The sequence below is a fragment of the Mustela nivalis genome (genome assembly GCF_964662115.1).
Source record: "Mustela nivalis genome assembly, chromosome: 1".
In the NCBI taxonomy this organism is placed as follows: domain Eukaryota; kingdom Metazoa; phylum Chordata; class Mammalia; order Carnivora; family Mustelidae; genus Mustela; species Mustela nivalis.
This window is the reverse complement of record NC_139020.1, coordinates 32,515,603-32,526,050: the sequence shown is the minus strand read 5'-3', so window position 1 is coordinate 32,526,050 and position 10,448 is coordinate 32,515,603. Positions and strand designations below refer to the sequence as shown.

General features: G+C 37.4%; 1 long non-coding RNA gene across 1 annotated transcript in view; it reads right to left on the bottom strand.

Annotated features, from left to right (window-relative positions):
- Positions 1–7,161: 7,161 nt before the first annotated feature.
- LOC309859168 overlaps positions 7,162–10,448 on the bottom strand; it is a 50,051-nt gene continuing 46,764 nt past the window's right edge. Inside the window, exon 4 of the long non-coding RNA XR_014308575.1 lies at positions 7,162–9,032. This is a non-coding gene — a long non-coding RNA (uncharacterized lncRNA). The remainder of the gene's footprint in view (positions 9,033–10,448) is intronic.

Below are 10,448 nucleotides of genomic sequence, written 5' to 3'. Positions count from 1 at the left end.
GCTCAGGTCATAAGCCCCACATCAAGGTTCCTGCTCAATGGAAAGTATGCTTCTTTTTCTCCCAATCCCCCTGCTTGTGTTCCCTTTCTCAGTGTTTCTCTATCAAATAAATAAATAAATAAAATCTTTTAAAAAATAATAAAAAGCCAAGATTGTCATGAAGAGACTATTGCTACAAATGTGGGCTTTATTTATTTATTTATTTTTTAAAAGATTTTATTTATTTATTTGATAGAGAGAGATCACAAGTAGACAGAGAGGCAGGCAGAGAGAGAGAGAGAGAGAGGGAAGCAGGCTCCCTGACGAGTAGAGAGCCCGATGTGGGACTCGATCCCAGGACCCTGAGATCATGACCCGAGCCGAAGGCAGTGGCTTAACCCACTGAGCCACCCAGGTGCCCCAAATGTGGGCTTTAAAAGCTACTCTGCTGAAGTCTCAGATGGACATGAAGAGCAGGTTGTTGGAAACTTAAGGCGATCATTACTATAAAAGTGGCAAAGAAATTGGTTGAATTGTATTCTAGTGTTTTGTGCAGTATAAAACTCAGGAGACAGGAAACTAGATATCCAGCTAAGGCTATTTATAAGCAAAATATTGAAGATGCAATCTGGGTCCTCCTGACTGCTTATAGTAAAATTTAAAAGGAGAAACATGAATCGAAGAAGGAATTGTTATGCAAAATGGAACCAGAAGTTGGTGATTTGGAAAATTCTCAACTTACTCAGATTGTGCAAAATGAGAGCTTATTCTGAAGAGAACACTAAGGGTGTTGCCAAACAGCCATTTGATAAGGAAATTAGTATGGGTATGAAGGACAAATTTAATCAGCCCCCATGGAGCAGGTGCCAGGAACAGAAATGGGATTACATGAGCAGAGGCACTGCCAGATGGAACTGAAGGAAGAAAAAGAAAATAAGATGAAAAGAAGGCTACTAGCAAGTGTTATCCTTTAAGAGCAGAGAAAATTACCCCTAAGGCAATGTAAGGATCCTGAAGGCTGCCACTCCCCCCAAAGTCTGAGGGCCCTTGGTTGCAGAGGGCAGGGCCCTCACTGAGAGCTAAAGGGCTACCCTCCACCGAGTTGAAAGGGTGGCTTCTCTGTAGAACCATGGGCTGACACCACCATTGCAGTGGGCCTGGAGGACAGAACATGGAGCCAAAGAAGGGCATTCTTGAAACTTAAGATCTAATGGAATTTGTCTTGCTAGGTTTGGGACTTGTTTGGGACCTGTCACCCCTTCCTTTTTTTTTTTTTTTTTTTTTTTTTTTCTTTCCTGTTTTCTCTCCTCTGCCTGTCCACCATTGTATTTTAGAAGTACATCACTGGGTTAGTTTCAGATTCACAACCAGAGAAGAATTTTGCTTCAGGATGACTCATATCTCAAGTCTCACTCACGTCTGACTTAAAAGATATTTAGATAAGACTTTGGACCCATGACTTTATAGTTGATACTAGAATTAGTTAAGACTTTGGGGCTATCAAATTGGAATTAATGTATTTGCATGGAAGAAGGACATGAATTTGGGGAGACCAGAGGCTGAATGTTATAGACTGAATATCTGTATCAAAATCTGTATGTTGAAACTGTAACCTCCAACATGACTATGTTTGGAGATGGGTTTGTGAGGAAGTGATAAAGGTTAATTGAAGTCATAAGGGTAACACTGGCACCCGTCTGCCAGGACTGATACCCTTATAAGAAGAGGAAGAGACCAGAGCCTATTCTCTTCCCACTGTGTGAGAAAATAGAAAGAAGGCAACAGTCTGCAAGCCAGGCAGAGCTCTCACCAGAAACTAACCTTAATGGCATCTAGATCTTAGACTTCCAGTCTCCAGAACTGTAAGAAGATAAATGTCTGTTGTTTAAGACCCTTATTCCATGGCATTTTGTTATGGTATCCTGGACAGACCAAAATAATAGCCTTCATGCCCTTGCTTATAGTCTCTCAATGAAACCAACACTGAGAACAATAGAGTTAAAATACCAGAGGAACCAAATCCACTTAAAATCCATCTCTGAATCACATCAAGCCTGAAGTCAAATTATTCCTTGACTATTCAAATATATAACCTATACAATTTTTTTTCTTTTTCTGCTTGAACTTGTAAACAAAATTGTAACTAACTCTTCCCTTAATGTCCCAGGTGGTTATCTTTAAATTGAACTTTTTCTGTAGTGATCCTATTATCTATGAGAAGTTAAAAAAAAAGATTTAAAAATATATGTGACGATTAACTATTATTGTTATTGTCAGTTTGGGAGGCTATACCAAAATTGCCACAGATTCGGTGGCTTAAAAAACAAACATTATTTCTAATAATTCTGGGAGTTTGTAAGTCCAAGATCAAGGTACCTACAGGTCAGTGCATGATGCAAGCCTTGTTTCTGGTTTGCAGATGGCCACCTTGTTGTTATATCCTCACACAGCTGAGCTGGAGATCATCTCTGGTGTCTCTTTTTATAAGGACACAAATTCCATTCAGGAGGGCTCCACAATTACCTCCCAAAGTCTCCACTCCAAATATAATCATAGTGGGAGTTGTGGCTTTAACATAACAAATTTTGAAGATATACAAACATCAGTCTATAACAGTTGTATGCAAATATTAGGAGTTTGTTTTTGTTTTTGTTTTTTTACATCAAAAAAAAATATATATATATATATAATGTATTATTTGCCCCAGGGGACTCATCAGACTTAAGTCTGTGAATCATCAGTCTTACACATTTCACAACACTCACCATAGCTCATACCCTCCCCAATGTCCATAACGCAGCCACCCTATCTCTAACCTCCCACCCCCCCAGCAACCTTTAGTTTGTTTTGTGAGGTTAAGAGTCTCCTAGGGTTTGTGTCCCTTCTGAAGGCTAAAGCTTTTAAAGCATTAGTGAGGGAGTCCTGTGAGCATAAACCCCACTGTTGTAGAGCTTCCAAGCAGGCAAAGAGCTTCCAAGAACTGTTGTGAACTAGCAGGTGTTACACAGGATGTTATAGCCGACCGCAGATAGACCACCGGGACATGAGGTACGTGCTACAAGCAACCTCAGCAGCAGCAGACGAGCAGCCTCGCACGTACAGCCGACCGCAGATTAACCGCAAGCGCCTTTGACGCAGTGACTGAACTGGCATATAAGCAACACTGGCCCTCTGCTTGTCAGAGTGTGCTCTTGGGACACCCTCGCTCAGATCATCCTCCCGGTCGATGCACCCAAAAGGTGTGCTCCAGGGAGGGGATCGATCACCTTCTCGGTCGATGCACCCAAACGGTGTGCTCCCGAGAAGGGGATCGGGCGGGAGTACCCTGCGCCCTCTCCCTAGCCCACGCGGCTAGAGTTGTCTGTCTTGTATTAGCTATTGTGTGGTATGCGCTAATAAACAGCTTTCGCTTTCAGCTATTGTGTGTGACCCGTTTGCTTCCACCATCCGACCGGCTCACTCCCCTGGGAGCTCCGTGAGCGGCAGAGAGCTCCCAATTAGCATGTTTCTTCCGAAAAATTATATATTTCAGTCTTGGTATGTCTCTGTATCTCTACCTCTACATACGTATTTAAACAGCTTTTGAATTATCATTCTATTTTTCTATTGCTATAATTTTTTCTAACATAGAATTTATACCTCTGAGGTACAAGTAAACCCTTAGAACTCAAATTCCAGAGTCTTCTTGAGAAAAATAGGTAAATCAGATTATCTTCAGTACTAGTCTCCTTTGCTATTTTGTTTTTCCTAGATAGTGCTCAAAATAGTTTCCTGGGTCATTTTTGTTTTGCTTTTTTTGAATATCACCTGTTTCCTGTTATGTTATGAAACTCTAATTGCTTATTCTTCACATGGCTATATATATTATAAATAAAATGAGTTACTTTTCAGAGAAAGTCTGACAGATCAAATTTCTAAGGCAAGTCTTTGAGACTATTGGCACTCTTTCATGGAGGTGTTTGTATGTGTGTATATAAGTCCATTTTTCTGAGACAAAGGTTCATAAATTTCATCAGGTCTTATCAGAGGCCCATGACTCAAATCTAGTTAAAATTCTCTACTTCAATAGCAGGAATGGGTTGTCTGACATATTCCTGGGAAAAAGACAATGCTTCCTACCCCAAATATCACACTAAAGTATTTATGCCTGTACTGTTAAGGATGGACATTCTTTTTATTATTCTTTTTGCTGGCTCGATTTAGAAAGACCTCAAGCAATGGAGAAATAATGGATTTTTACCAAATTCCTGACAAATATGTCAGTCATTAGAGAGTTAATTCCTTAAAGCAGCATTGAAATGTGGCTTAAAGAGTCCCAAAGGAATTTAAATTAATTCCCCCTGTAAGCAGCTGTCACAGTTTTGGCAAAATGCTCATATGACCTCCCCTTAGACTACATCTGTTTCTTTAGAAAGGTCCTGGGAGCATTTCTTTAAATACTGAGAAGAAGGATTATCCTATTTAATGCACTTGCTTTTGAATTTATTTTAAATATGTTCAGGTCAAAAGTCAGTGTAAATAGATCATGTGAGGTCATCCATCCAACTCTGACTCTGACTAAATTTCAGAAATGCTTTCTTGAACCATTCTATTAAACAATGTTTTTATATTTTTTTTAAAGTAAGATTGGAAAAATTTAGGGCCCAGCCCCTCTTTCTAGCCCCAGGGTTTCAGTGCAAAGCTGATATATGAGCGAGTGTCTGGGATTATTACCTACAGAGAAGAAAAGTATTAAATCCTACAAATACCATGGTCATTGGTTCTGACAAAACTGGTGTTATTGTTGCTTTTATTAAAAATGCTGAAAACATGGGCACACGGGTGGCACACTCGGTTAAACATCTGAGTCTTGCTCTCAGCTCAGGTCTTGATCTCAGGGTTGTGAGATCAAGCCCTGCATTGGGTTCCCTGCAAAGCATGTAGCATACTTTAAAAAAAAAAAAAATGGTGAAAATAAACAGTGGCCACTTTGAACTGACCACGGTGCTTTCTAGACATTAGTTCTCTCTTATTAATTTTTCAGTGAGGTTAATTAATTAGTGAGCAATAAAAAGAGAAAAAGAGTGAGACTAAGTAGAGTGCACATATCCATTAACTTTCTAGGGCTGCCATAATGAAGTATTACATACTGGGTAGCATAAAGAAAAAACAATTAGATTCTTAAACTTCTGGAGGCTAGAAGTCCAAGATCAAGGTGATGGCAGGTTGATTTTTTCTGAGGTCGCTCTCCTTGGTTTGTAGATAACTGTCTTCATGCCGTGTTCTCACATGTCTTTCCTCTGTGTACACACATTCCTGTATCTTTGTGTGTCCAAATATCCTCTTATAAAGATATCAGTCAGATTGGATTAGGGCTCATTCTAATAGCCTCCTTTCAACTTAACTCTTTATTTTTTTTTTTTAAGATTTTATTTATTTATTTGACAGAGGGAGAGAGATCACAAGTACGCAGAGAGGCAGGCAGAGAGAGAGGAGGAAGCAGGCTCCCTGCCGAGCAGAGAGCCCAATGTGGGGCTCGATCCCAGGACCCTGGGATCATGACCTGAGCTGAAGGCAGAGGCTTAACCCACTGAGCCACCCAGGCGCCCCTCAACTTACCTCTTTAAAGTCTTAACTCTACACAGTCACATTCGGAGGTATTGGAGGTTAGGGCGTCAACATATGAATTTGGAGGCAACACCATTCAACCCATTACAGCTTCTACATTATTGTACAGATCAAGATGCTCTTAAGAACAAAAGAGAGAACTACTGAAAATTACACAGTAACAGTATTAATTAAACAGAATGTTCCTAGGCAGATAGTCTGGTCATCCTTGCATTTAGATAAACATTATGAAATGATTTCACAGTTCAAAACTCTGGTGATTCCATGTACCCCTTCTTGCCTCCATTGAAGCTTAAGAAGTTTGTTGGTCTAAAGAGCCCTCAGGTAGTGAGTAATCTAGTCTGTCAGGGAGGCCAAGAGTCCCAGAGTTCCTGCCTTTTCTATCATTTCAGAATGAAAGTAGGAAGTATGTCTGTTCTCACAGATTGACCCAAGGTATTTATTGCTCTTTTTTGTTACATGCTGAAGTGTCAATTTCTTACTACATCATTCGTCCTATTGGAAGTTGCATGAAGTCTCATTACAGCAGTGTTTGCAAAGTGCTGCTTTGTGTTTTCTACAGAATTATGCTCTATCAAATGTTTGAAAGGAATATTGTCCCCTCTAAACACTTTATTTTTTAAATTGAAGAGGCCCAGATGGTTTTTGGAATATATAACTTTCCAGATTGTAAAAAGATAAAAGCATCCTTTTATATTCTTATCATGTATTATGTAACACTACCAATCCAGTCTTGGGAGTACCCCATTAAAAAAAAATAACATTTATGAAGCAAAATATATTCTCACTATAAGTAAAAAAATAAATATTACACACACACATACACACACCTCTCCCCCCATGCACATAGTATACACGGGCAGTTAGGTCAAATTTGGCTACCAAAACAATTTGACACACATACACACAGGCTATGTATTGCTTGATTGGTACTGGGAAATCTTATAAGTTTCCCTCTTAGGGAAATGTCCCACATTAAATGAGACTTAATTTCTCAAATTTAATTGTGTTTTTCCCTCCTTTCCTTTCGCTCGCCAAGTTCTCCAAGGAACTCTCCCACTCGGGATTTATTCACGTATAAGTCCACTTTTCTCTGTCTACTCTTATTTCCTGATTCCTATGGAACAGACAGGGCATGAATATCATATTGGTGAAGATCAGGAATCTTGGGGGTAAGGAAAGTTCCTTAAATTCAAAGTATTAGGGTTTTTTTATTATTTATATATTGTTTAAAGAACTTTATGAGACTCAATATTTTATGCAGTCTGAGATTGTGTGTTTTGCTCAAAAACTGTTTCCTTATCTCCTGTTACAATGACTAGCAAGTAATAGGAATTTAAAAAAAAAAAAAAAAAACAAACTTGTAAAAGGAAGCAAGTAAAGATTGACACAAGACAGAAGTAAGTGGAGGAGTAAAATAGCTCCAAAGTTTTAAGCCTTTCTGGTTAAGAGAAAAGTAAAGAAAGAAATGTCAAGGAAAGAATGATAAACTGCATTCAAAGAGATTATATTAGAGATCAAAAGAGAGAATATATATTTTTTTAAATGTCTATTCATTTCCCATGGTTGCCATAATAGATTACCACAATCTTGGTACCTAAAAGCAACAGAAATTTATTTTCTCACATTTCAAAAGTCCAGAAGTCCTAAATCAAGTCATTCACGGATTTGTGCACTCTCCAGAGGCTTTAGGGGAGAATCGAACTTTGTCTCTCCTGACTTCTGGTGTCTCTGTGCATTCTTCGGCTTGTGGGTTGCATAACTTTTGTGTCTTCCTTCATCATCCTGTGATCTTCTCTTCCATGTGTCTCTTTTGTGTGTCTCTTATGAAGATACTTGTCTTTGTATTTAAAGTCTACCTTGATAATCCAACATCTATGCCATATCTAGATCCTTAATTACATCAGCAAAACCTCTTTTTCCAAAAGTTTATATTAATAGATTCTGGGTTTTGAACATAGGTACATCCTTTGGAGTGTTCATCATTAAGTCCACTATAATTTTCCAATAAGAATTTGGATTTAAAATTCAAAAGACAGCTCAGAGCTTGGAATAGCAATTTTAGAGTTATACATATGATTAGAAGTTTATTCTCCTTCAAGTATTAAAATGCCACAGAATTAAATTGTAATTTATTTCTGAAATACTGTATAACTAAACTAAGTGCTCAACTGAGACAAGCAGAAGAGGTAATTGTATAGGTGTAGTCCCTGCATTTAGTCTGTGGCTTACTTGATGAGATTACTTTCTCCACAGTATCATAAATGGTTATATACTTAAGCCAGGACTTCAGTGAATTGGGTCTTTTAAGGAGTCATTTGGGAACACAAAATCCAGAGATATTTAGGAATTTATCACTAGTAGATTTGGAAAACTCCTTTAGCAACCAATTGAATGATAAAATCATGATGTATTCAGTTGCAGGAGAGGATATGGTGGCAAAAACTGAATTTTGAGGCAAACAAGCCTGCAGATAAGAATCTAGGCTACAGTATTTATCATCTGTCGCACCTTGACAAGTTACTAAATACTCTGAGTGCCCCTCCTTTCAAACTGTAATATCCATATTTTAGGAGATTGTCATAAAGTATAATGGTTAAGACATGTTAACAAACAGTATTTCATCTTGTACATACTCAGTATCAATAAGAGTGAGGTCTAATGGCTATAAAAAAGAAACACAAACATAATTATCAAAATATGTAAGGGAATTCTGGAAAAGTATTTATGATGTGAGTAAGAACTTTTTAGTAAAACTGTGAGGAAAGTAAAAATGGGTCTTCCTTAGCCCTGACTCAATAATTCCACTGTCCATCCCATTCTTTCTGCTTTCAGGGCACCTCTAGATGGGTTCTATCAAACTAATTCTTGAGCAGTCATAATAAATCCATACTAAGGTACGGCAGTATAATTTATGAAAACCTTACCAAAGATGCTTTGTAAGGAGTCATTCTGAAACAAGGAGGAATGCAGATATTATAAAAGAATTTTAGTTAACCAAGTGTATGTTTTCAAGGAAGACGACATTGTACATAACTCATAATATGTTACACCAGAACATGTCTACTTTTAGATATAATGTTCATTTCCATACATACTAACTTGGTCATTAACAGAACCAAATCCCGTCAATTAAAAAAAAAAAAAAAGGCCTTTTATGAAAGAATATTTGGTAGCTTACTAAATCTCTGGGTGATACTGAGTTAAGCACAGAACTTACCTAGCCAAGATCAATGTCGGGTTGTCACTACAGCTAAGTCACTACTAATCATGTTCCTTAGTGTGGATGCCCTCATCTCCTTGGATGCCTGGACCAAGGAGATCACTTGTGATCACTGGAAGTTGTCCTTCCCAAAATTCCCAGAAGAAAATTTTCACACATCGTCTTCTTCTTCTGAAAAACAGTCTGTCGTGAATTCCTGAAGGCCTAAGTCACATGTCTATACCTGAGCCACAAAGAAGATTAGGAAAGAACAGAAATTCATAAATATAATTGAATGCATTTTAAACTGGAGTTGTTCTAAGTTTGCCACCTCCAAATACAGGCAGATATCTTGCTCAGTAACAGCTTAAATGGTCCTGAGTTACAGAAAAATTTACTTTCCTATCCTTAGTATTAACTGAATAGGAGGGGGAAAATGTTTTACATTATGAGTAAGGGGTTAAAAAATAAAAGTAAAACAAACAAGAAACTGTTATTACCCCTAACAATTGTATATATCTTTCAAGAATCCCTTTATAACGAAAATGGAATTTTTCCAGATTTTATATCTATACTTCCTTACTAAAACTTTGTGTTTTAAGTAATAAAATTAAAATGCCTACAGGGGTATATTTTGTTCTTGTTCTACTGTGTAAATTAGAATCTGCCAATAGTGATCTTCTCAAATAAACAAATACATCTGAATATCAGATGCTAGGAAAAAAAAGTGTTTATATTACCTAATGATTTCACCATAGCTCATAGTTACCTATTATAATCTTGATTATTTATTATTCAGCTGAAGAGCTGTAATCTATTGAGATCACTACAAACAGCTTCAGGGCTTCTGATAAGAGCACTTAAATGGATTATCCATTATCCAGGAGCTTGAATAGGTTATCCAACAGGAATAATCAAAGAGCCTTCAGGGTAGATTTCTTCCAAATTAATCTAAACCCATTTTTTTAAACTCATTTTTTCCCCCCTGAACTCCCTGTTCCATCCCCAGTAATATATGTAATAATTGGCAGTGCCCCGTATCAGAATTGGAAACTTTGCTCCTACAGCATTTCTTGGAAGATTCTAAAAACTGACCATCAATCCTCTAAATCCTCTAGCAGTGCAATTGTTGAACATTCATTCATTTAAAAAAAAAAAAAGTCTAAAACAGCAGTTCATAGAGTGTACTAGTTGGGAAAATGCAAATAGTATCATAAATGAATATTCAGTTTTGCAGTTCAATGTGATAAATAAAACCATAAATACTCATGATAACAGTTTCAAAGGTTTTAAAAATAAATTATAGGTCTCTCCACACAAATAATTAAAAGAAAAATATATGCACATAGTTTGGTATAAATGTCTCCGGACATTTTCCAGGCACAGTTTTCCATTTGTAGTCATAATCTGCCTGACATTAAAATACACTTTGAGCAGCAAATTTTTACAAGCCATTGGTAATTAAACAGGAATCATTCCTTGTGATATGGGACTTTGAATGTGTTTAAGATGCAAGAGAAAGCCTTTAATTAACTCCTTATAAATTTATGATGTGACAAGATATTGTCTGTTTCTTTTTCACAGGAGACCTCCCAGAGCCAGAAGAGGCCCAGCACAAGCTATTAGTTACCTTTCAGTGGCAGCAGAGGTACTGGAGAGT